General features: G+C 43.9%; 1 long non-coding RNA gene across 1 annotated transcript; it reads left to right on the forward strand.

The window, feature by feature from the left end:
* The first annotated feature begins 18889 nt into the window (after positions 1-18889).
* LOC126934230 (uncharacterized) lies at positions 18890-21491 on the forward strand. The gene is made up of 2 exons (XR_007718885.1): positions 18890-18990; positions 21204-21491. It is a non-coding gene; the product is annotated as an uncharacterized LOC126934230 (long non-coding RNA).
* The last annotated feature ends 5134 nt before the right edge of the window (positions 21492-26625 follow it).

Below are 26625 nucleotides of genomic sequence, written 5' to 3' on the forward strand. Positions count from 1 at the left end.
GCTCAGATATCAGAGCACAGCATCCATAGAGACAAGTGCCCCCTGGTGCCACCTGCCTTTTTACTATGCCAGCACCAAAAGCCTGATAAGGGAGGCTCCCCTGCCTGAGGGAGAAATGTTCTCCAGGAGGAAATACAAGGCTATGCGGGAGAAGGCAGTGGAAAGGAGGCTGGAGATCATGCCATCAGGGCGGGCAGGGAGCAAGGCTCCCACGTGTTCTGCTCTGCCTGGGACAGCTGTGAGCCGAGTCCCAGGCTAGTCAGAGAACAAGCAGATTCGACTCTGCGTTTCCAGGCCAGCCCACGCTGACTTGGACGTTACTCAGTCCTGGGCGTGGTCACTCTAGCTCTCTCTGAGTCTGCCTTATTAGAGCCTTAGCAGTCCCCAGACTGGCTTCCTGGTTTAAAGCCCATGCTTGTCACTCTTTCCACTGCCACAGAGAATGGGGCTGAGTGTGCACGGCGCTGGCTACCTGCTCCATAGGCTGCTGCCTCTGCCAAAGGGAAGATAAGGCTTCCCTTCATCCACAGCTGCTGCCCAGTGAGGCATACACAGGTAGGGGTGGCGCCCAGCCTCAGAGAGTGCTTTCAGAGTGCCAGGGAAAAGGAGGAGGCAACACCACATGCATCTTGCTGCAAATAAACAGAATCCGCCCTGGAGAAAGGGATGAAACAGGGTTGTGTGAGTAGTCCAAGGTGGGCAGGAAGTGGGCGTGCTGGTGGCAGGCGGCTGAGCTCTCCGAGGGCATTCTGGCCATTTTGCATAAGCATCACAAAACCTAGGAAACGTATGGTCAGTCAACCAGGAAAAGCCAAGAAAAAATGACACAAGCTGCTTGTCAGATGTGACACATGTGCTCAGTGTGAGGAGCCCGGCCAGTGACATGCACACTCTTATATGCACACACACACTCAGGCATACGCACGTGCATGTGGCATCAATGTCCATGTTGGAAGATGAAGGATGGCCACTAATAATACTCCCCTTTACCTTCCAAGTTTTCAGAAAACCAAATAATTTGTAGTCTTGTTCTACATGCACAGGCTAGTCTAACCTAGACAACCCCATTCCAGGTCTTTGTGGCAGAAGGATGTTAGAACTCACCTTCTCAAGGCCTTCTAGGAACAGCGGGAAGTGAAAACAGTGGGGAAGACAGCGGGAGGTACATGGGTCAAACCTTTTGTGGTCATGGACAACTTTAAGAATCTGATTAAAATCGAGGCGTTCTCTCTCTTTAGAGAAATGTGCATAGAGTATATTGGTACAATACTGACGTGATTCCAGGGGGTCACGGATCTCCCTCCCCAAGAGCCATGTATGAGTCCCTGGTTAACACACCCCATTGTGAAGGATTCCAAATAGGAACTGAGCTAAACAAACGCAAAGCACCAACGATGCTGGCATCTCCAGCCACCACTCCCAGAGTCCCCAGCTAAGTGATGTCATCCTGAGGCTCAGAGAGTGACAGATGACAATGTCAAACCAGTGACACATCTCAAAGAGAAACCATCCATAACGCTTTCTCAGAACCACCCATTAGGTTCCAGACTTTCCAGTGTTCAGGGTACCACATTCCTAGGCCAGTGAGAGAGCAGGTGTGGAATGGCTGGATGGAACACCTTGTGGTGACAGTCCCCCGCCATCACAAATAGGAAACCAGCCTATTGTGGGGAGTTTCCCTGCCCTGTTGGAGGAGGCAGCAGCAGAACAATGGGAATGTGGAGAAGAATCCCACATGGAGGGCCCTGCACGGGAACCTTGGAGACAAGCTCAGAATGGACTGTGAGGCAGAGTGCACACTGACATGCCACTGCAGGTACAGTCTCGGAAGGTGAACTCAAGGGCATGGGGATTGGGGCAACTGTCTACTTCACCTTGCTTCATGTTCATCCATTCACTGAGCTATCATTTGTTGAGCTCCCACGATGTACCAGACACTGGAGAAACAGACACAATGACACGGCCCCAGTCCTCAAAGAACTCACAGTCTATCAGGGGAAACACAGCCCTACACTGCACATGATGAGGCAGTGCCATCTGATGGGTGCAAGCCCAAGCTTCTCTCTGAAGCTGAAATTATACTGCTGGAAATCAGCATGTGTTGAAGAAAAAAACCTTGGGCAGTTGGTGCCAGCATAGTCTGGAGTAGGACTCTCAATCTTGGCTGTGTATTAGAATCACCTGGGAGGTTTTGTTAAACTATCAATGACCAGACCACGCCCCAGACAAAGTAAATCAGAGTTTCTGGGTAAGATCTCAGTCATCAACAGTTTTTAAAGCCCTCCAGGTGATTCCAACGTGTAGCACAATTGAGAATCTCTGGCCAGAGCTTCACATTCCTCGCTTATGTGTACTCTTATCCCAGTGTCCCCTGAATGGAAGCATTCATGATTGAGGAGTTCAGTATCTTAGAGAACAGCCAGGATGGAGTTGGACTCATGAGTAAATTGACTTAAGCAAAAAGAGCTTTCAAACATTGTTTTATGTTCATGTAACTCAGGGACCAGCCTGCTACTGACATCTTCAATTTCTCCAGGCTCTGATTGACGCCACAAACACAGAGAGGGATCACGGTTTGCCTTGCTTACATCTAAGGCCCAGAATCAACTCTTCTGGATTGATTGAATGATGGTTAAACATCTCTTTCCTTCAGGGGGGAACTTTCTTTCCACCCCTAACTGATAGGGTATAACCTGGTCCCATAGTTCCAGCAGAACAGTCATCATAGTTTAGACAGCATTTCCCAGCATTACAGGAAATATATGGGATGTGGACTTTTGTTGATGTTGAGGTACAGGGGGCAGTGATTCAAAATATCACAGAACCAGTAGGAAAAGAGAGTTCAGTAGGAATTAGCTCAGGGAAAATGACACACAGCTGCCTGTCAGGATACTGTGCACATAGTGGGAATAGAACTCCAGGTGCCCCCCCGCCCCCACACACACACATGATTTTATCAGCAGGCAGCATCATCCAGAACAAAGGCAGCGAGAATAAATTCCTTTAATTTCCAAATGCTCAGAAATGCCTATTGGCCCTTGGTTTGGATGGGTTAAACTAGGAGATTCAGGAGACATTGAATTGGGAGAAGCCACATAGACAGAGTTATATGAGCCAGTCTTGTGCTGGAGAGGTCTGGGTTGGTTAGTGACATTTGGGAGTCAACAGCATAAAGAGGGCATTTCAATCCCCAGACAAGGATGAGCTGCCTCAGGTAGAAGAGACTAAGGAGGGCAGAGGCTGGAACCAAATCCTGGGCTGCCCAGGCTATTAAAAGTTGGGTGGAGGAGAGTGGGCAGACATGGTGGTGAAGGAAAGGGACACCTGGAGAGGGGCTGGCCCAGGAGGCAAGCAGGGGTCCACGAGGAGGGAGTGGGCAGGGGAAAAAGACTAGGACAAAAACATGACCACTGGATTTGGCAACAGGCCAGTCACTGGGGCCTTGAACAGGGCCATTTCAGTGGTGTGGTGAAGGCGGAGGCTACGGCAGTGAACAGGGGACTCATTCTAGAAGTATTGAGTGTGGTGGGAGCAGAGGAGTGCAGCTGCAGCTGGGGCACATGTGAAAAGGGGAATTTTTAGTGTATATTTTTATGCAGATGGGAATAATTCCAAGGCCAGGGAGAGGGAACAAGGCAGTAGAAAGGAGAAAAAGGGGGTATCCCAAGGAGTTAAGTCCCTGGGAAGATGGGGAATCTTTCCAGAAAAGGGAGGATCTGGCTTTGATGAAGCAGTTATTTCGTTACAGTTCATGTGCTGAAGGACAGAAGTAAAGGTTATTCTTTTTTTCTTTTTTTTTCTTTTGAGATGGAGTCTCGCACTGTCATCTGGGCTGGAGTGCAGTGGCATGATCTTAGCTCACTGCAACCTCCACCTTCCAGGTTCAAGCGATTCTCCTGCCTCAGCCTCCCAAGTAGCTAGGATTACAGGCATCCACCAGCATGCCCGGCTAATCTTTTTTTGTATTTTTTAGTAGAGATGGGGTTTCACTATGTTGGCCAGGCTGGTCTTGAATGCCTGACCTCATCATTCACCCGCCTCAGCCTTCCAAAGTGCTGGGATTACAGGCGTGAGCCACCGTGCCCAGCCAGAAGTAAAGGTTATTCTACTTAGCTGGGAGGGAGAATACTTCTTGTTCTTTTTCCCCAGGTGGTTTGTGCTTGGGAGGTGCTGGAGAAGTCTCCAACAGCAAGATTCCTGGCAGTGGAACATAGGCAACTTATACTCCCCTGCCCTAAGCTAATCAGAATTTCAAAAGGCATATTTAGATGTACTGTGTCATATCTGAAACAGTTATTGGTGAAGTGTGGGTGGTTTACCACTATCTAGGTCACATTTATTAAAATATAGAAATCTGAGCGCTCTTTAATCCATAAGATGAAAGAAAATATTACCAGACAGCAACAAGAGTACAAAGGAATGTTTTGTCAGTGTGGCCTCAAAAACAGAGTTTTAGAAAAAGTACAGCAAGAGTCCCAAACAGCATGAAGAAACCAAAATAACACCCCTCTGCTCTGTTTCTGTCTAACTCATGAAGTAGCGATCTAGTCTTTACCCCACAAACAGAAGGAGGAGCCAGTCATCCTCAAGAAAGCGAGCGAGAAAGCGAGCGATTATGACTTGTGAAAATTTCTTACAAAGAGTGTTGCAGGGACATAGTTACTGGATTATATTTCTGGAAATGAACTACTAGTGGTGAAATCAGTCTTCCAGAGAAAATTTTATTTGGATTTTTATAACCTTGTATTTCTTCTCAAAAATTGAGGAGGAGATATCCAAGGAAACAGGAAAAAATATACAGAGAAGGACATCGTTTTAGTTGATTCTTGAGTGCCCACAAGTGAAGTAGGGGCAAATATGCATTGATCAAATGAAAGAGGGGAGAGACTTTCATGAGTGTGAGGAAAATGAGGAAAGCGTTCGGCATCTTGCCTTTCTGGAAAGCGCTCGGCATCTTACCTTTCTAGTACCCTCAGTACCGAGTCCAACCTGCATCACACCTTTCCTCCATGTGCATTTCCTTCAACATCTACACATTTGATCACAGGCTGTCTTTCCAGAGCTCTTGAGACACTTCCTGTTCTCTGAACTTTGGCTGCCACCCTTTCCCTCTCCTCCTTAAATTCTCTCCCTTAGTCCCCATGACAATCATCACTTTCCTGAACACATTAATTAATGCTACTTGACCCAAACAGAAAAACATATCCACTCTAGGTTAGGTAAGCAATGACATGGTGCTCTAGGGTGGGCCCACAAGCTCTGTTTGGTTTGTCTTTGCCCAATCATTTCTACATCCTCCTAAATTCAAATCAGACAGATGGCCCAGAAAGTGCAATGGGCAAGTGGTCTGCTTCCCTTGGCCATTATCTCCAGGACGTGCTGTGGCACCAGGAAGTTCACACACCATGAGAGCTTTCAGTGACATCTGCAGGGCCCTGTGGAGGGTGGGAATACATGGAGAAGTCTGGGAAGCGCCCTTGGCTGAGGCCAGAAGGAGTTGGGAGCTTGCCTGCAAGCCCAAGAAGGTGACTCACTGGGAAACAACCTTATAGATGAGTGATGAGTAGGGATGTGGCCAGGAGCAGTGTGAGGAAAAGACGCCTTTGACACATTCTAAAGCTAAGGTGGCAGGGTGGTTCAGCATCTCTCCAGCTTGCCTTGGGCTCTCTCCCAGTCCAGCTTTTGCTCCTGCTCCAGCTCTGGGCCCCGTGGGACCAGCCCTTGGAAGGGAGCTCCTCCCTCCCACTCTCCGCTGATCTCAACCATAACCAAGAGAGTGAAGGAAATCAACTGCTATCTTGTTGTACATGGTGACCACAAAAACAAAGAGTTGTGCTTGTGGTTGGGAATATCATCTCAGTTGTGAGGATGCGTGTAATCCCGAGTATGCAGAAGTTTGCTTGCGGTTGAAGGTGGGACAGATTACAGACTTTGTCATGTGTTTCTAGGAAACACCGATACCCTTTCCTTGGGGATTATTATTAGACTAAGGATGCCACAGGGGGAAATCCTCAACCACGCTGACGGCCTCAGATCCATGCCCCCTTAGCTTGGCTCTGGGGTATCCAGCTGCACCCACACTGGACACTCTGCCAGTCTGCAAGATTGCAGGGCTGCCTCTGCCTGTGCACACTGTGGTCCCCAAGTATGACCACCCTGCTCAGTGCTCGGTACCAGCTAGTCTCTTCCAGAAAAAGGTGGATGGGTTCCAATCTAACTTATAAAACCTATTTCAATACTATTTTTAAAGATGTTCCATTACCAATAAACTACTAAAAGTTATTACCTATTTGCAGGGTGGTGGGCTTAAGGCTGGGAGAAAGAGTTCTCAATATTGACCCTTTTTGTAATATTTGTTTATTAAGATTTTAATCTTTGTGGGTACTTAGTGTTTATATTTATGAGGTACATGAGATGTTTTGATACAGATGTGCGATGCATAATACTCACATCATGTAAAATGGGGTATCCATCACCTCATGCATTTATCCTTTGTGTTACAAACAATCCAGTTATACTCTTTCACTTATTTTAAAATGTACAATTAAATTATTATTGACTGTCATCACCCTGTTGTGCTATCAAATAGTAGGTCTCATTCATTCTTTCTATTTTTTTTGTACCCAATCACTAGCTCCATCTTTTTCTTACTATTACCAGTGAGTTTCGTACATTCAGATGATTTCTTATTGGTCATTAATGTCATTTTCTTTCTGATTGAAGTACTCTCTGTAGCATTTCTTATAGGACAGATCTGGTGTTGATGGAATCCATTAGCTTTTGTTTGTCTGAGAGTCTTTAATTCTCCTTTATATTTGAAGGATATTTTCACTAGATATACTACTCTAGGGTAAAAGTTCTTTCCCTTCAGCACTTCAAATGTGTCATGCCACTCTCTCCTCAGTAAGTTTTCCACTGAAAAGTCTGATGTCAGATGTATTGCAGTTCCATTTTATGTTATTTATTTATTTTTTCTTGCTGCTTTTAGGATTCTTCCTTTATCCTTACCCTTTGGGAGTTTGATTATTAAAAATGTCTTGAGGTAGTCTTCTTTGGATTAAATCTGTTTGATGTTCTATAACCTTCTTGTGCTTAGATATTGGTGTCTTTCTCTAGGTTTGGGAATTTCTCCATTATTATCCCTTTGAATAAATTTTCTGCCCCCATCTCTTTCTCTACCTCTTCTTTGAGGCCAATAACTCTTACATTTGCCCCTTTGAGGCTATTTTCCAGATCCTGTAAGTGTGCTTTATTATTTTTTGTTCTTTTTTTCTTTTGTCTCCTCTGACGGTGTATTTTCAAATAGCCTGTCTTCAAGCTCATCAATTCTTTCTTCTACTTGATCAATTCTGCTATTAAAAGACTCTGATGTATTCTTCAATATGCCAATTGCACTTTTCAGTTCCAGAATTTCGGCTTATTCTTTTTAATTACTTCAATTTCTTTGTGAAATTTATCTGATAGAATTCTGAATTCCTTCTCTGCGTTATCTTGAATTTTTTTGTTTTCTCAACACAGCTATTTTGAATTATCTATCTGAAAGGTCACACATCTCTGTTTCTCCAGGATTGGTCTCTGGTGCCTTATTTAGTTCCTTTGGTGAGGAGTCATGTTTTCCTAAATGGTGTTGATGCTTTTCGATGTTCTTTGGTGTCTGGGCATTGAAGAGTTAGGTATTTATTTTAGTCTTCACTGTCCTGTATGGGCTTGTTTGTACCCATCCTTCTAAGGAGGGGTTCCAGATATTTGAAAGGACTTGGTTGTTGTGATCTAAGCTGTATCTGCTTTAGGGGACACCCCAAGCCCAGCAATGCTGTGGTTCTTACAGACGCTTAGAAGTACTGCCTTGAGAGTGTTGAACAAGATCTGAAAGAATTCTCTGGATTACCGGGAAGAGACTCATTCTTTTCCCTTACTTTCTCCCAAACAGAGTCTCTCTTTCTGTTCTGAGCCACCTGCAGCTGCAGGTGGAGTGACACAATCACTCCTGTGGCCACCACCACTGATTGCACTGAGACCTGAAGCCAACACTGTACTGATCTCACCCAAGGCCTACTGTAACTACTTCCTGGTTACGGCCTATGTTTGCTAAAGGCCCTGGGACTCTGCAATCAGCAGGTAGAAAAGCCAGCCAGGCCTGTGTCCTTCCCTTCAGGGTGGTGAGTTCTAGCCCCCAGGTATATTCAGAGGTGCTGTCCAGAAGCCAGGGACTAGAGTCAAAAACCTTAGGCATCTACCTGGTGTTCTATTATACTGTGGCTGAGCTGGCCCTCAAACCCCCAAAACCAAGTCCTTCTCACTCTTCCCTCCCCTTTCCAAGGCAGAGGAGCCTCACCGCGTGGCCACTACAGGCACATGAGGAGTGCTGCCAGACTACCACCAACGTCTCCTTAAGGCCCAAGCGCTCTTTCAGTCGGCTTGTGGTGAATGCTGCCTGGCTTGGGACTCACCCTTCAAAGCAGGGGCTCCTCTCAGGAACAGGGCAGGTCCAGAAATGCCATCCAAGAGCCAAGTTCTAGAATCGGAGACCCCAAGAGCCTGCTTGGTGCTCTACCCACCTGTGGCAGTGGTGGTATCTAAGGTGCAAGGCAAAGTCCCCTATACTTTTCTCTCTGCTTTTCTCAGGCGGAAGGAGTCTCACCCTGTAGCCACCACAGCTGGGAATGTGCTGAGTCTCACCTGAAGCCAACAAGTCTGAGTCTTACCCAAGGCCCTCCCTGTAGTACCTCTGTATCGCTGCTGGCTTCTCAGGGCCCAAGGGCTCTTCAGTTAGCAGGTAGTGAATCCTGCTAGAACTGGGTCCTTTGCTTCAAGGCAGTGGCTTCCCTTCTGGCTCAGGGTGTGTCTAGAAATGTCATCCAGGAGCTAGGATCTGGAGGGAAGGCCTCATAATTCTGACTGGTGCCCTATCCTGCTGTGGCTGAGCTTGCTATGCCAACATGCAAGACAAAGTCCTCTCCACTCTTTCCTTTCCTCTCCTTAAGCAGAGGGAAGGGGTCTCCTTTAGAGCTGCGAACTGTGCAGCCTGGACTTAGGGGAGGGGTGACACAGACACTCCCTTAGCTGCCCCAGCTGGTGTCTCAATAGGTTGCATGCTCCCCCAGTCTGATGTGTCTGGTCCATGTTCAGCACTAGGACTCACCTAGGAATTGGAGTCCTTGTGGCCTAGACTGCCTTTCAAGTTTATGTAGGACCCCAGAGCACTTTAGTCAATAGTGGCAAGGCTTGAGATAACTCAAGTTCAGACCACTAGGATTGGCAATTCCCTTCTGGCTAGGGCTGATTTAAATGTTCCTTCCATGGGTGGGTGTCAGGAAAGTTTGGTCTAGTTTGTTTTCTGTTGTAATAAGGCAGCACTGAGTTCAGTGCCTCACAAATGCTGCAACCTCCCTCTCCCCAGCTCACAGAGACATGCTCCACACCAAGCCACTGCTGCCAGGTGATGGTGGAGGGGTGGCATCAGCGATCAAGACTTTTTCCTACCTCTTCAGTGCCTCTTTCAACAACGTGAAATTAAAACCACATACTGTGAGTGCTTGCCTGATTTTTCATTCTTACGAAGGTGTAGATAGTTGTAAAATTGGTTTCCTTGCAGGGAGGAAAATCAGTGGAGCCTTCTATTCTGCCATCTTGCTCTGCCCTAAGTCCCTCAATGTTTACCTTTTTATATTATCTTGCATTTTAAACCATGTGAGCCTATCTATATTTAACTTTTAAAACTGTATTATCTCAGAAATTTTCTCCTAGCCAAGAAATTCTAAAAAAAGTTTAAGTTGCTTGGTGAACAGTACAGTACTCATAGTCATAGGTTCTGTGTCAGAAATGTTGCATGTGCCCTTGGCTTCTGACTCAAGGTGACCTCTCCCTGAAGGCCAGGGACTCTGATTTGTCAGGCAGCAATAGGAGGATAATGTTGTCCCCAGTCTCCAGTAATCTCATGGCCTCTGAGGAAGGTATGAAATGGGTGAAATGGTTCCCTGCATCCCCATTCCTGAGGAGGACTCCAGACAGGCAGAGGGAAGGAGAAATAAGCAAGAACCACCAGTACCTTTGAGGCAGACTCACCCATTTCCCACTGGAGACCATCTGCTGGGACTTATTTACCACTAAAGAACTGGAGAACCATGTTGTAGCTCAAGGGGAAAAGCAACCTATGCACTCCCATATGCATTTTTTTTGAGACAAGGGGTTTCACTCTATTGCCCAACCTGGAGTGTAGTGATGCGATCTCAGCTCACTGCAACCTCTACCTCCTGGGCTCAAGCGATCCCCTTACCTCAGCCTCCTGAGTAGCTGGGACTACAGGTGCACACCACCATGCCCGGCTAATTTTTTTTATTTTTTATTTTTTGTAGAGATGGGGTTTCACCATATCACCCAGGCTGGTCTTAAGCTCCTGGACTCATGCAATCCACCTACTTTGGCCTCACAAAGTGCTGGGGTTAGAGGCGTGCACCACCATGCCTAGCTCTGTATTCATTTTTTTAGTAATCAAGTTTTTCCAGAACATTAAATTTGCTGAAAAAAATGAAAAATTGAAAAGTAGGTATACTAAAACCACGAATTATTATAGGCTTAAATATTTATTTGATTTATATCAAAATTGAATTTATTATAATTTCAGTTGGGCTTAAGTTTATGAAAAATTATTTAAGATTGTCATATGTCAAGAAAATCATCAAACATGGCCATTCTCTCAACTGAAGTGGAGATAAGCAAAGAAGTAGCTTTGGAAAACATAATGGATGAGTTTGCTTCCACTAAAGCCAAGGGGCACATTTTTCCTTTTGCCTCAGGCTCCAGTATGGCTCAGCCCAGCCCTGGTCTTTATTTTAAATTTTGATATTTTGTTCATCAGATTTTTCTACATTAATTTTGATTTTTTAAAAATATGGCATTAAAATATTGTTTATCTCAATTACTGAGTTTTTGGTGTTCCCTTCATTTTGCACTGGTTTGCCACAGTGAACCACAGCCAATCCTTGCCCAGTGGATTGCTTCCTGGATCTCTGTTGTCAAACTTATATCCTCATTCAAATCCTCCCCAGCAGTCCCCTTAATGCCCATGACTGAGGAGCTGTTTCCCTCAGAGAACTTGTCTCTGCATTACATCCTCATCATTCAAAGCTCTAATCCCTGGAACAAACTTCAGTAATTCTGCTTTGCACCTGTAAAGCTATTCAGAGAATCACCAGCAGTTTGTCCTTCAGCCTTGGCTGGAGGGAGTATACAAATGTAATTCTCTTAATCTCTTGCAAGGCCTTTAATCATTCCTAATGCACGCTGTCTGATTGGGCCTGCTAATGAAGCCATTCCCTGACAAGGGGGATCAAAGGAAGAAAGAGTGACACGGAGAGTGACACTGACAATGCACAAACAACTTAGACCCAACTCCCCCAAGCCCCTTCTAGTCTGCCCCCATTGCCCCTGCAGAGGCCACTCTAGCAGAAAGCGCACTAGAGTGGTTCCTTTCCTTTTCCCCAGTTGACATCCTCCCCCGCCAACCAGATGTTTTACAGCTGGAAAGGGGCATGGGCGGTTGTTTCCTTTGTAAAGAGTTGTAGTATGAATATAATTTTCCACACACTGACTCATGTGACTGTCACTCCATCCCTGGACTCCAGCACACAGTTCCAACTCCTTTGCTGGCTTGGGGGTTGGGATGGAAAAGCGACTTTGATCCTGTAATTTAAGTTACTCTGTGCCTCAGTTATTCACTCCTGTAGGCAGGCAATAGACTCTGAGTGCTCTCACAGTCCCTTCCAACCACAGGACTCTGCTGGGCTAGTATGAGAATCATCTGGACAGAGCTGCAGTGTGACACACTGCTTCTGGGTGTGCAGAATCAAAGGAAAATGCTTATGGGCACTCCAGCTGACCTAACCACCTCTGACTGTCATTTTAGTGTCATTCAACTTTATTAGGGCTATTTCTCTGAGCATTTCTTTCCATTAAATGTTTCTGCTTATTTTGGTCAGTCTGTCCATTTTCCATCTCGACTAGGTTCCACTTATGCGAAGGCAGAGAAGCCTCATTCCTCCAGGTCCCTGCCACAATGGCCCAGCATGTGGAGTGTGACAGGTGAGAGTGTGGGCTCTGCAACCAGGTGGACCTGGTTGAATCTCAGTCCCACTATTTGCTAGCTGGATGGGTAGCTGGGCAGATTACCTAAGCAGTCTGTTGGCCCGAGATTCCTCTTGTGTAAAATGGGATGCTGATATGTGACTCAGAATATTGTGAGAATTACAGATCAGGTGCAGAGCTTGGTGTTAAGCACTGAGTAAAGAGTCAAAAGATATTAGCTGTGGAGTGCATAAATGAACCTTTGCATGATAAAAAAAATCACCATACTGGAAATACATGAGTGCATTCTTGTTCATGAATTCTAACAATACAGAAGTATATCAAGAAAAAATGAAAGAATCCTTTCATTGACTGCCCCTCTTCATCTTCCTCACTTCCTCAACAATAATAATAGTTCTTTATTTCTCTCTCCTATTTTGAAGAGAAAAGTTAATTATCTAATATGTGAATGTATTCTTACTGTAAATATCTAAGTGATTGGAAGCATACCACCCCCCAAACTGGAGAACGTTCCCTTCAGCACCCCTTTCACTCTTAGTGCTGCCTCTGGAGGTAAGCACTCCAGAGAATCTAGGTAGAGACTTCTTATCTCTACTCTATTCATTTACACACACACACACGCACACACACATAATGTACACACACATATTTATACATCTTTAAAAAATATACCTATAGCTTTTTCACAAGATGGCGCCAAAAGCGAAGAAGGAAGCTCCTGCCACTCCTAAAGCCAACGCCAAAGCAAATGCTTTAAAGGCCAAGAAGCCAGTGTTGAAAGGTGTCCACAGCCACACACAAAATCCACACGTCACCCACCTTCTGGAGACCCAAGACACTGTGACTCTGGAGGCAGCCCAAATATCCTCAGAAGAGTGCCCCCAGGGGAAACAAGCTTGACCACTATGCTATCATCAAGTGTCCGCTGCCCACTGAGTCTGCCATGAAGACAGAAGACAACAACACTCTTGTGTTCATTGTGGATGTTAAAGCCAACAAGTACCAGATCAGGCTGTGAAGAAGCTCTAGGACATTGATGTGGCCAAGGTCAACACCCTGATTCGGCCTGATGGAGAGAAGAAGGCATATGTTCCACTGGCTCCTGATTACAATGCTTTGGATGTTGCCAACAAAACTGGGATCATCTAAACTGAGTCCAGCCGGCTGATTCTAAATATATGTATAACTTTTCACATATATATATATATGTATATATACATACACCTTTAAAAACATCTTTTAATATTGCAGAATTAAACTACATTTGCTATTCTGGAACTGCTTTTTCTCACTTAGCCGTACAATTCAGACATCTTTCCATGCCAGTACACATATATTCATCACAATTTTTAAATGGCAATATAATATTTTATAATGAGATATGTACAACAGTTCCCCCAATCCATGGTTTCACTTTCCAGAGCTTTAGTTACTCATGGTCAACTGCAGTTTGGTTACCCATGGTCAAACTGCAGTTAAATGGAAAATTCCAGAAAAAACTCATAAGTTTTAAATTGCACATCCTACTTAGTAGCATGATCAAATTGTGTGCCATTCCACTCTGTCCAACCTGTTATGTGGATCATCCTTTTGTCTAGCATATCCATGCTGTCTACACCATCTGCCCATTAGTCACTTAGTAGCCATCTCTGTTATTGGATCAAAAAAACATAGCATGTATAGAGTTCAGGACTATCCTCAGTTTCAGGCATCCACTGGAGGACTTGGAACATATCCTCCATGGATAAAGGGGTACGCTCCAATTACTCCTACTGGTAGACATTTAGATTTTTCTCACAGTTTTTCATTATTATATAAATAAATACCGTTAAGCTCTACAGGCTGAGGACAAAGCCATTCATGTTGGCAGCTGCCCCCATGCAACCTGGAGGCAATCCCTCTCCTATATTGTAGAGAAGCACTTTCTGGGTCTGAGCAAGGACTCTTTTGAGATTAGAGGTCACATAGATCCTTGCACCAGCATGTCTAAAGCCATGCTCATGGCTGCCATCAAGGTCCAGTTCTTCGAAGGCCATATGGAAGGGGTGGGACTCAGGCAATCTAAATCCTTCACAGTCAGACAATAGAAAAAGGAAAGATGTCTACAGGAGACTGGCTTGCAGTTTACCTTGAAAGACTGGCCAAGAAATTGTAAGTGATATATACAACTGTACTTCTCAGGTATTTGAAGATTGGAAATATGAACAAATGCAGATTTTAGGCATGAGTCATTGTCCAGTGCACACATTAGAAAAAACACACAAAAAACCATCACTTGACTAAAATACTGAATGACAGCAGGTGGTAGAGTTGTTGGATGATATGTCTGCACATTGTAGGCCCTCCGTGAAAATCTGCTGAATGAATGAATGCATTTGTCTGATGTAGAGCCAACTCCAGCTTATTCCACCTTGATTTTCTTTACAAGTTTACCTCATCATTCTACCAGAATCAGAGAAGTGATAAGGAAATGTCTCACATCCATTCTAGCCTGAGACTCTTCCTCTTCCTCAATGCATGCCTGGGTCAGTATCATTAAAGGACACTGTCATTCCATATGTTCCCAAGTTGGAATGAGTAGCCTCAATTGTGTTAATTTGAATATGGCTTCAATATCGCTTTGAGAATGTTTCTATATTCGTGTACCATCAAGCTTATAGATGTCACTGAGACAAGGGTTATCTTATATCATTAAATATGTACAGATTCACATTATATGTTCAGTCCTACACTGTGACAGACACATATGGAGTCTGCCCAATAGAAACTCATCATCTTGATGGGAAGAAACTTTCTTCACATCTGAAATTACTAGTGAGTTAGGTAATGTACAATATGTACTGTATCAATCAAGATTCCAGTCAGGCAAACAGGAATCATGGTAGATGTTTTAAATAGAGTGTTTCATACAGGAAATTAGTTACAAAAGTGTTAAAAGGGCTGAAAGAACAAAAATGTAAAGTAAGGTAACCAGAGAATAATAATGACAGGAAAATGGTAGTTGGGAAAGGTGGTGTTGGAGTTCAAGTGTACATGCTGTTGCTTTGTTTGAGGTGCTGTTACAACTGCTGACGGTGCTGGAACCACTGAAGAGGGACCACCCAGGCTAGAGCTGTGACCAATGAGCAGAGGCTGCTTTGGCTGAAGCTGGGGTCATCAAGGGGTTTCAGAAATGTTCAGAGGTGCCCCCAAAGCAGAGACGGGGAAAGAGAACAGTGGCTTCTCTTCCTTTTCCATTTCTCTACGAGAGCCTCTTACTGGAAGCCAGCTGGCAAGGGAGCCTGGGAAATGTAGTTTTCAGCCTCACAGCCCAGAGTCAGAGGGATGAGTGTGGGGCTGAGAGACAACAGGCTATAAATCAACCCAGATATTAAATGTTGTGATACAGGTGATTGAACAAGACAATGTATAATAAGGGAGTGAGCTTAAAACACAGTTGGTATAAACAAAGCTGTAGAAGAGAGACTACAAGGTGCACTGAAGATAGCAAGAAGTTTCCACAACTCTATCAGTGGGAATGTTCTGGATATGAGTGAAGGAACCAACCTCAAACATGCTACAGCTACAAAAGAGGACTTTACTGGGTTGCATGATTGTGGAATACAGGGTATTCACTGGCTCCAGGGATGGCAGGATCCAGGTCTTGAATGATGCTGCTAGGTTCTATCTCCTCAGTTTATTGACTTTGCATGCCTCGACTTCATGCTTCCAACAGACGAGATGGTTATCCCGACTCCCATCTTCCCAGCAGGTTGACCTCATGAGGAAAAGTCATCCTGTTACATCTGGCAGGTCACATCCCTGACCCAATCTCAATAGCCAAGAGGAATGCCACTGTGCCTCACTCCACCACATGGAATAGAGCAGGAAAAGTCCCTCACTGGAACAGTGGGCAGCTGTTAACATGTGAAGGAAGATGGGCAAGTGAGCTGAGCGAGGGAAAGCTATGGCCTCCGTGGTCTTCCATATGCACTACAACAGGACATGGGCTGGCTGTGCCCTCGAGAAACTGCTATTTTGTCTGAAACCTGAAGAAGATATAGGATCATTCTTTTTATTTTGTTTTAAATAGGGTCTCCCTCTGTCACCCAAGTTGGAGTGCAATGGCGTGATCTTGGCTTACTGCAACCTTTGCCTCCAGAGTTCAAGTGATTCTCCTGCCTCAGCCTCCCAAGTAGCTAGGACTCTAGGCACCTGCCACCACACCTGGCTAAGTTTTTAATTTTTGTATTTTTTTTTAAAGTAGAGGTGGGGGTTTCACCATGTTGGCCAGGCTGGTCTCGAACTCCTGACCTCAAATGATCCACCCACCTTAGCCTCCCAAAGTGCTGGGATTACAGGCATGAGCCACCACGCCCAACCAGATCATTCTTAAACCACAAATAAGCCAGTGTAAACTGATTTCCTCTGAGCGGTAATGCTCACAAAATATGAAGAGTCTTGGTCCAGGGCATCTCCCCATAGTACCTGGGGTGTTCTGAGCACACAGGGCGTTCTCCACACATAAGGTGGTGTCAATAGCTGCCGGACACAGGAGAGGCAGCTCAGGCTACTGCAGTCACATGGTAACGTCATGCGCCATAAACACATAAGAAAGCCAGGGTAAGCCCCCAGGAAGCTCCAGGGTATCAACCAGAGTCCCAGAAGGAAGATGGCATACCCAAAGGGTTTAGCTGAAGGGATTTTAATGAGGGAATGATTTATAGAGAGGTAGGAAGAGTTCACAGAACCACAAAAGATGGTGAGGTACCCAGGAACCTCACCATCCTGGGACTATGTATTCATAGGTTTGTCACCAAATTTTTGCTAAAACTCAAGGTGCATATTATTGGGGTGCTATTTGGCATATAAAACATTCTGTCTAGGAAGTTTTGTAATATCATGTCAAGTTAAATACAATTCATTGCAAATAAGAGGTACAAGGCATGATATAATGGCAAGCTAGAACCAAACAAAATTTGTGGACTTGCTAAAACATGGGAGAACAGCACAGGCCAGAATACAAAGTGATTAAGAGTTCAGGCTTTGGCGCTGGAGTCCCTGGGTTCAAATTATTACTAGCTATGAGATCATAAGTGAATTTACTCATGTGTAAAATAGAGGTAATATTGCTTATTCCATAAATTGTTATGAGTATTAAAGGATCAAATATAATATTTGTAAGATGCTTAGAACTTTACTGGCACATAAATACTAGCATTATCGACAAAATTATACTACTCGTCCTCTGTTCACTCAATACATATATAGTCAGGAGCCACATAACAATGTTTCAGTGAATAAGGAACCACATATACACTGGTGATTTCATAAGATTATAGTATCATATTTTTATGTATCTTTTCCATGTTTAGATGTGCTTAGATGCACAAATACTATTATGTTACAATTGCCCACAGTATTCAGTACAGTAACATACTGTAGGTGTTTGTAGCCTAGGAACAGTAGGCTAGACCAGATAGTCTAGGTGTGTAGTAGGCTACACCATGTAGGTTTGTGTAAGTATACTCTGATGTTCTCATAACAAAACTGCCTAACAACACATTCTTCAGTATGTATTCCCGTTGTTAAGTGACACATGACTGTGTATTAAATATTTACTACAGGCATCATGCTAGGCTCTGGGGATAAGTGGTAAGTAAAAAAAAGACCACATTTCCTCAAGGACTGGGGAGAAAACATTAACTAATAATTGCATGCAGATATAAAATCAAAACAGTGTGAGTGGTGGTGCTTGGAGCCATAAGAGCTGGTAATAACTATTCAGGGGTAGGCCTTCTTGAGGAAGTGACATTTACCCATGACCTAGATGAGTTCACTAGGTAAAGTTCATTAGGTAAAGATGAGAGGGGGGAAAATACCAGGCAGAGGAAACACTATGTCCTCTGTGGCAGAAAGGATCATGGTAGGCATATTAGTCAGGACCCAGGCAGGAAAGCAAAACTTACTCTAGGTGATTTGATAGAGGGAATTTCATACGGGGAGTCAGAGGAGTTGAAAGAGCTCCCAGGGGAACCCTGAGAGTAGCAACTCCAGGAAGCTGGGACTACTGTATCTGTCTGCTAGGGCTGCAGTAACAAAGTGCCACAGACTGGGTGGCTTCATGCAGAAAGTTATTGTCTCAGAGTTCTGAAGGCTGGAAGTGCAAAATGAAGGCGTCAGCAGGGGTAGTTCCTTTTGAGGTCAGTGAGGGAAGGATCTGTTCCAGGCCTCTTTCCTTGACTTGTAGATGACCATTTTCACCTATGTCTCTTCACATCGTCTTCCCTCTATGTGTGTCTATCTCTGTCCAAACTTCCCCTTTTTATAAGGACACCATTCATATTGGATTAGGGTCCACCCTAATGATCTTGCTTTAATTTGGCTACCTCTATAAAGACCACCACCCTAAATAAGGTCACGCTGTAAAGTACTGGGGGTTAGAACTTCAACACATGAACTTGCAGGGGAGACACAATTCAAACCATAGCACCACCCTGGAAGCTGGAAAACAAGGAAAGAAACAGTTTCTGGAGCTTAAGACAAGATAAGCTGGAACCAAGATGGGTAGCAGGGATCACAGAGAGATGGTTGTGTAGTGGGAACTGCAGCCACAGAAGAGACTCCTGAGGAAGAGAAGCAGGAGGAGAAATACTTTGGCTTCTCCTTTCCTTTCACTGCCAATATCTTTTGCCCTCCCCCGCTCCCCACTGGCTGAACTTCACTGGAAGGCAGTTGGCTCTGGAGCCTGGAACAGCCTCCAGTGACACAGAGCAGATTGGGGCGGGGGGGGAAAGGGTGGACATCGCTCTGAGAGCAACAATGCAAGACCCATGAAATGAGTTTGTGAGGCCGAATGGACGCCAGGTGGCTGCAAGAGAGTCTGGCACAAGGTGCACCTGGAGAAGGAAGTAGAGTCCAGGTCAGGTAGGAGTTTGTTCCACATGCTAAGAGCCATAGAAATATCAAAAGGTTTTTAATAGAGCTGGAGGAGAGGAGGTGACATGATCAGAGATGTGTTTTGAAAAGACTTATCTGGCTATGAAGTGGAGAGTGGGTTGAGGATAGTGGGGCAGATCATTTAGAAGGCTAAGCCTAAGAGAAAGCCTGTTTTAGAAAAAGAGGGACGTCCTGCTGCCCCTCTCTTTCCCTCCAGTTTTCATACCCTCCACCTGGACTAGACAGGTGTATCTGCCAGTCAAAGCCACCCCTCCCCTGGTGCAGAGGCCCACTCCAAGCTCTCATTGCCAAGTGTCCTTTTTCTAGATCCTCTCCTGGTTCAGTGCCTTTCTCTCTGGGCAGTCCTTCCCATGCTGCAACACTAATTCTTCTTTTGTCACCCACCTGATGCAGGGGGGTCCTTGTCACCTATCTTGCCCACCACTCTGGCTTAATGGTGCTGACTGAGTCCACGGCTTTGGTGGCCACCCATCCGTTGCTGCTGCTTCTCAGATCTGTATTTCCAGACATGATTTCTCTCATGAGAAAAATCAGCCTGCCAGGTATCTCCACTGGAATGTCCAAAGGAATTGGAATCACGAGCTCAGCATGTCTAAAATTGAACACATTATCTTCCCCTCGTATGCCGACCCCTATAACTTGCCCTTCCTCCTGTGTCCCCTATCCTCCTTATGTCCCACCCCCACTCCTGTTTGAATATTTCACCAGAAACAGGAGTAGGGGTGGGACGTAAGGAGGATGGGGGAAAGGACATCATCCTAAACTCTTCCCTCTCACTCCCCCACATCCCATTGCTGTCCAATTCCTGTTGACTCTGTCCTAGATATCTGTCAAAATCCACTTTTCCTGCTACTTCCCTAGCCCAGGTCCTCATTTTCATCTGGGTGGTCTCCCAGCTGGCTTCCTGCCTCAAGCCTTGCCCCGGCCAGTCCACTTTTCCTACAGTCCAAGTGACATCTATCAATGTAAATAGATCATGTCTTTTCTCTACTTAAAATCCCTTCAGTGATTTCTTATCATCCCCAAGTCAAGTCTGATTACTATCTCTGCACAGTGCCCAGCCCACAATAAATGCTTGGTGATTAAATGAATAAATGACAAACCAATACAGAAAAATTGCTAAGTGTGGAAATGAAAGAAAAGATGCCATTTATTTCTCCTTTCCGACTGTCCAAGACTCAATCTGGAACTGTCCTTGGGTATTTGTGTTGTACTTCTCACACTCTACTAAACCCATCTACTTACCTGTCTGTTTCCTACTGGGATGTTCCTTGGTTGCCACTATATCTCCTAGCACAGTGCCTGGAAGAAAGTAAGTGCTCAAAAAATATGTGATGAATGAATGAAAGATAAGGAGAGGTCTGGGATGGGGCTGACTATGAAATGCTTACTAGGAGCAGAGTGTGTCTGTCTTGGATCCAAAGCACTGGGGGAATCAGGATGGGTAGAGAGGCTGAAGGCAAGCCCTTTAGGGGAAGGACAGCAGTGACAAAGGCTGAAAGATCAACAGCAATACATTTTTCTCAGGAGACTTCTTTGGGGCAGTGTTTTCTAAGTTGGGTTCCACGGACCACTGGTCTTGTAAGATGCTCTATCTAGGGTTCTATGTCAACTTAGCAGGTAGAAACATGCAGCCCATACCCCTTGTGTACATCAGCATCTCAAAGAGTCTGAGAAGTCCTGCAGTTGAAAAACCAACACTTTAACCCTTTTAACTCAGTATTTCCTAAACTTATTCCATAAGTCTGAATATACAAAAATAAAGTTTTTTGCTTAATACTCAGTAACATCCCCTTCCACAAGACATGGTGGAAAAAATAGTGTTTGGTGGTTATGAGTATTTTAGAAAGAGGGCAGGAGACGCTTGAATTTCCCCCAGCGTGCCTCGGGTGAGCACTGTGGTTATAGCCACTTGATGAGAACAGTCAGAGGAAGGCTGCTCTGGGCCATCAAGTGCAGATTGTATGGGACAGGTGAAGGCTTGGGGCAGAGACACCCCTGAAGGGGTTGTAGTGAACATAGTACCTGGTGCTTTTCTGGCCCCTAAGCCCATGGGCTTAGAAAAAATTCAGTCAGTGCCAAGGAGGACCCCAAACCCCATCATTGTTTCACAGTGTTCAGTATGGCCTGTACCTCAGGGTGATCACTTCATTTTGCTCTTTTCTCTCCAATGCTCTCAGGGTGGAGGGAACTGGGAGGACCTGTCTGATCAGAAACAACCCACCAGAGGATGCCCTGCTGCTCCTGGAGGATGCTTCTGCCGGAGTTCTCCTAGTTCCTTGCAAGGAGCCCTGGAAAAACAGATCCCACCCTGGGTCTACCATAGTCTCAGGGACTTTTAAACCAATGCTCAGCTAGAAAAAAACCTCAGGCAGTTTGCGGATAGAAGAGGAAGTAATATTAAGAGCCTGCCATATGTTGAATGTTTACTATGTCTCAGTAGAATATTAATGCTTTAGGTTCTTACAGAAGCCTTCCAAGGTGGGTACTCTTATTATCCCCTTTTTACTAATGAAGAAACTGAGACTTAAGGAGGTTAAATACCTGGTAAGTAGATAGAGTAGGGATCTGACCTAAGCTGTCCGACTGTAGGGCTCATGCTCTCAGCACTGTTTATCCTGCTTTCCCAGGAAGCTACAGAGGCCCTTTGGTACTCCCCAGCTCTCCTTGTTTTCCTGCTTCTAAGCATCTGAGTGCATCCTGATAGCTGTGGACAGCAGAGATTTGGAACAGGAGATTGAGGACATCTCATCTACTACCATGCTTGGCACATAGTAGGCACTCGACACATGCTAGACTCTCCCCACTTTCTGTTGCTTCTCGGCACCAGGCTTCACTGTGGACAAGAGTTAACATCTCATCCTTTACCCATGTCTTCTTTGACTGAACATCTGGCTATTAGTGGGAGGTATGTCAAAGAAGTATTTATTCATCATTTCATCCAAGAATACTGCCAGAGCGCCTGCCCTGTGCCAGGCTCAGCCAGAGGCTGGAGATAAAGACATGAATGAGACCCCTGGTGAGGGGTGAGAGACAATCAAAGGGCTCATTTCCATAGAGGATGAGGGGGATTAGCACCTGGGTTGGGCAGGGCACAAGATGGAGCAGGGTGATATGGTTGGCTTTGTGTTCCCACCCAAATCTCATCTTGAATTGTAGTTCCCATAATCCCCATGTGTCATGGCAGGGACCTGGTGGGAGGTAATTGAATCATGGAAATGGTTTTCACCATGCTGTTCTTGTGATACTGAGTGAGTTCTCATGAGATCTGATGGTTTTATAAGGGGCTTTTCCCTTCTTCACGTTGTACTTCTCTCTCCTGCACCATGTGAAGAGGGCCATGTTTGCTTCCCCTTCTGCCGTGACTGTAAGTTTCCTGAGGCCTCCCCAGCCATGTGAAACTGTAAATCAATTCAATTAATTCTCTTTTTTAAATAAGTTGCCCATTCTTGGGTATGTTCTTATAGCAGCATGAGAACGAACTAATACACAGGGTGACATGAGAAGGCTTCCTGGGAGACAGTGCCTGAGCTGATCTCTGATGAGAAAGTAAGAGGAGGACATTCCAGGTACAGGGAACAACATGTGCAAACACACAGGCTGAAGTAAACAAACAGGAAGCTGTGAAAAAGGACAGTGATGAATGACTAGACCAACTGGGTAATTTTGACCCCCAGGGGACATTTGGCAGCAACTGGAGATTTTTTGTTTGCTATTCACAGTTGTTTGTGTGTGCATGTATGAGCGTGTGTGTGCAAGTGTCTGCTACTGGCATCTAATAGAGGTAGAGGTCAGGGATGCTGCTAAACATCCTACAGTGCACAAGATAACCCCCCATAACAAATAATTATATCTGATCCAAGATGTTGAGAAATCCTGGACTAGAACAACAAACATAAAAACATATTATAGTACTTTGACAATTAGTACTTCATAGTACTAGCACATGAATAGATAGAGAGACCAATGGAACAGTTTAAGACTATAAATACATACAGGAATTTAGCATATGATAAAGGGAGCATTTCAAATCCAGTTAGAATCCAATACATGGTGTTGAAATTCCTGGGTAGCCATCTTGAAAAACATTAAGCTGGAGCTATACCTCACACCATATATAAGAATAAATTCCCCATGGATTAAACATTTAAAGGTAAACAATAAAACCACACAAGTACAAAGAGAAAATTTGGGATAAATCTTTCATAATCTTAGAGTAAGAAAGTCTTTCCTAATCCTGACTCACAAACCAGGAACTATAAAATAGGAAATTGATTAAGTCAACTAATAAAAGTTGAAAAAAACTTTTTAAGCTCTTGCATGTGAAACAAACAAAAATCAAACCTGTATATAAGCAAAGTCAAAAACAAATACAAATCTGTAAAGGATACATGCAACTCAGCAGACAAAGGGCTAATTTCTTTAAATTATAAAGATACATAAACCTCTAAAGAAAGGATACATAAACCTCTAAAGAAAGACCTCTAAAGAAAAGACCAATAAAAATATGAGCAAAGCCTGTGAAAAAGCGGCTTATAGAAAAACAGTGAAGATAAATAAAAATGACTGTTAAACATATGAAAAGATGTTCAACCTCTTCATAAGAAAAATGCAAATTAAAAGTACTGACATGCCTTTTTTTTTAATCTCTCAGATTTGCAAAAACCCAAATTTGAAAATACATAGACATTTCTATATATTGCTGGTGGGTATGTCAACTAGTACAGCCCCTAGGAGGGCGATGTAGCAATATTTACCAAAATAGCAAATGCATATATCATCTAACCCAGCCATCTCACTTTTTAGAGCTTACTCCACAGATACATATATTTGCATGCATATGAAGTGCCATATATACAAGATTATAAATGGCAGCAAATGATTAGAAACAATTTAAATGGTTATTAACTGGTTGCTAACTGGTTATTAACAATTAAACTGGTTAAATAAATTAGAGGTTGGCAAACTACCATCAGGGGCCCAAATCTGGCCTTCTGCCTTTTACTGTAGGACTTTCAAGGGAAAAGTAGTTTTAACATGTTTAAATGGTTCAAAAAAATCAAAAGAGAATTATATTTTATGACACATGAACATTATATAAAATTCTAAAATCAGAGTCTATAAATAAAGTTTTACTGGAACACAGCCATGCCCCTGTGTTTACACATGGTCTCTGACTTCTTTTGCACCTTAACAGAGAACTAAGCAGTTTCCCAAGACACTCGCTGTCCCACAAATCCTAAAATATTTACTATTTGGCCCTTTACAGAAAATTTTGCTGGATTGGAGTATATCCGTGCAGTTGAATACGCAGCTACAAAAAACAATTTTTAAAACTCTGTATGTATTGCTACAGAAAGGTTTCCAGGCTATATTACTAAATTTTAAACAAGCAGATAAGTAAAGTATAAATTTCATGTTACCATTTGGATTAAAAGGCGGGATATATTTATATTTTATTATAATATGCATAAAACTTATCTGGAAGGAAATGCAAGAAATTAGTAAGCAGTGACTATCTCTGGGGGAATGAGATTGGTGAATATGAAACACAGAAAGAACAAAAATGTGTGTGTATGAAGTATATCAATAATTATTTTTAAAACTATACAGTGGGTAGGATATACATACAATGAAATATTATTTAGCCTTAAAAGAGAAGGAAATTCTGACATGAGTGAACCTTGAGGATTTCATGCTTAGTAATGTCAATCACAAAAGGACAAATATTTTATGATTCCACTTACATGAGGCACCTGGAGTAATGAGATAATAAAGTCAGAAAGTAGAATGGTAGTTGTCAGGGATTGGGGAGAAAAGCGAATGGAAAGTTAGTGGGTACGGAGCTTCAGTCGGGGAAAAAGTTCTGAAGATGGATGGTGGTGATAGTTGTACAACAGTGTGAACGTACTTAATGCCACAGAACTGTATACTTAAAAGTGGTTAAAATGGCAAATTTTATGTTGTATATATTTTATCACAATATAAAAAATATCTAGGCCAGGAAAAAAAATAAAAATACACAGTGGTAAATAAGAGCACAGATTCATGTCACTAAAAAGTTGTTGGGCCTGACTTTGGGGGCAATAAGGCTGGAGGTGTCTGCATGGCCTGATCAGAAAGCACCTGTATTCTGGCCTAAGGAGTTTGCATTTTGCATGTCCTACGGACACTAAGGAGCAACAGGATCCCTTTTGTTAAAAAACAAAATTCTGGAAACAAGAAAAGAATGGACAGAAGAGGCTTGGGTGGGTAGGGAAAGAAAAGGGAGATCTAAACTCTGACTTTTTTATCTTCCCCAAATTCCTACCTAAGGGGCCGGGGGAGTCATACCCTACAAACCATAAAGTCTCATCAGAGGGTTTTTTGTTTGTTTGTTTTTTGAGATGGAGTCTCGCTCTGTTGCCCAGGCTGGAGTGCAGTGCTGTGATCTCGGCTTACCACAACCTCTACCTCCTGGGTTCCAGCAGGCCTCAGCCTACCAAGTAACTGGGATTACAGGTGTGCACTACCACACCTGGCTAATTTTTGTATTTTTAGTAGAGACAGGGTTTCACCATGTTGGCCAGGCTGGTCTGGAACTCCTGACCTCAAGGGATCCACCTGCCTCGGCCTCCCAAAGTGCTGGGATTACTGGCATGAGCCACCATGCACTGTGTAGAGGGGTTTTTATTTAACCCCCCCATATAAGGTGATCTGCTTTCCAACCTGGCTCTGGCATAATATCACATAACAAATAAGGAAGGAAATATAAATATTTAAACCCCAAATATATTTTCTTGCCATATCTTGAAAATGCCCTGCAAGGTTGTCTTTTGTGGGAAAAATCTATAGAGAATCTATAGAGATTCTATGGAGAATCCCCTTTCCGCCACCTTTTTCCTCTTTCTTTCCAGACCCAGGAGATAATCAACTAAGAGCCAGGCACCCTTTTAAGTGGGATAAGAAACATTTTACAACCTGCTCTCTCTCAAGTCTGCTGAGAGCTTCTTCTGAACAACACAACTTGGTCACTACAATCCTTTATCTTAACCTAAACATTTCCTTTCTATTGATCCCAGGTCTTTAGATAAACCAAACCAACTGTCCACCAGAAAACTTTAAAATCTACCTATAAGCTAGAAGCCCCCACCTTCGCATTGTCCCGCCTTTCTGGAGCAAACCAATGTATTTCTTAACTGTATTTGATTGAAGTCTCATATCTCCCTAAATGTATAAAACCAAGCTGTGCCCTGACCACCTTGGGCACATGTTCTCAGGCCCTCCCGAGTGCTGTGTCATGGGCCGTGGTCACTCATATTTGGCTCAGAATAAATCTTTTCAAATATTTTACAGAGTTTGGCTCTTTTTGTCAACAATGAGTATCAGAGGGTACCTCTGGAAAAAGAACCTGGGTGCTGGGGAACAGGAGTGGGAAGGAGACTTATTTTTTACTATAAATCCTTTTGTTGGATTTCTACATGTACATTCATTTCCTATTAAAAAAATTGTGTTTATTTTTGAAAGAAAAGCTCTCCAGGTAAATATGATGGAAGAGAAGTACTTTCCCAAAGTATGGTGGAAGGGAAGGGGGAAGAGTTTGTGATGGGTTGAGATGATGGG

Source organism: Macaca thibetana, chromosome 13 (assembly GCF_024542745.1).
Source record: "Macaca thibetana thibetana isolate TM-01 chromosome 13, ASM2454274v1, whole genome shotgun sequence".
In the NCBI taxonomy this organism is placed as follows: domain Eukaryota; kingdom Metazoa; phylum Chordata; class Mammalia; order Primates; family Cercopithecidae; genus Macaca; species Macaca thibetana.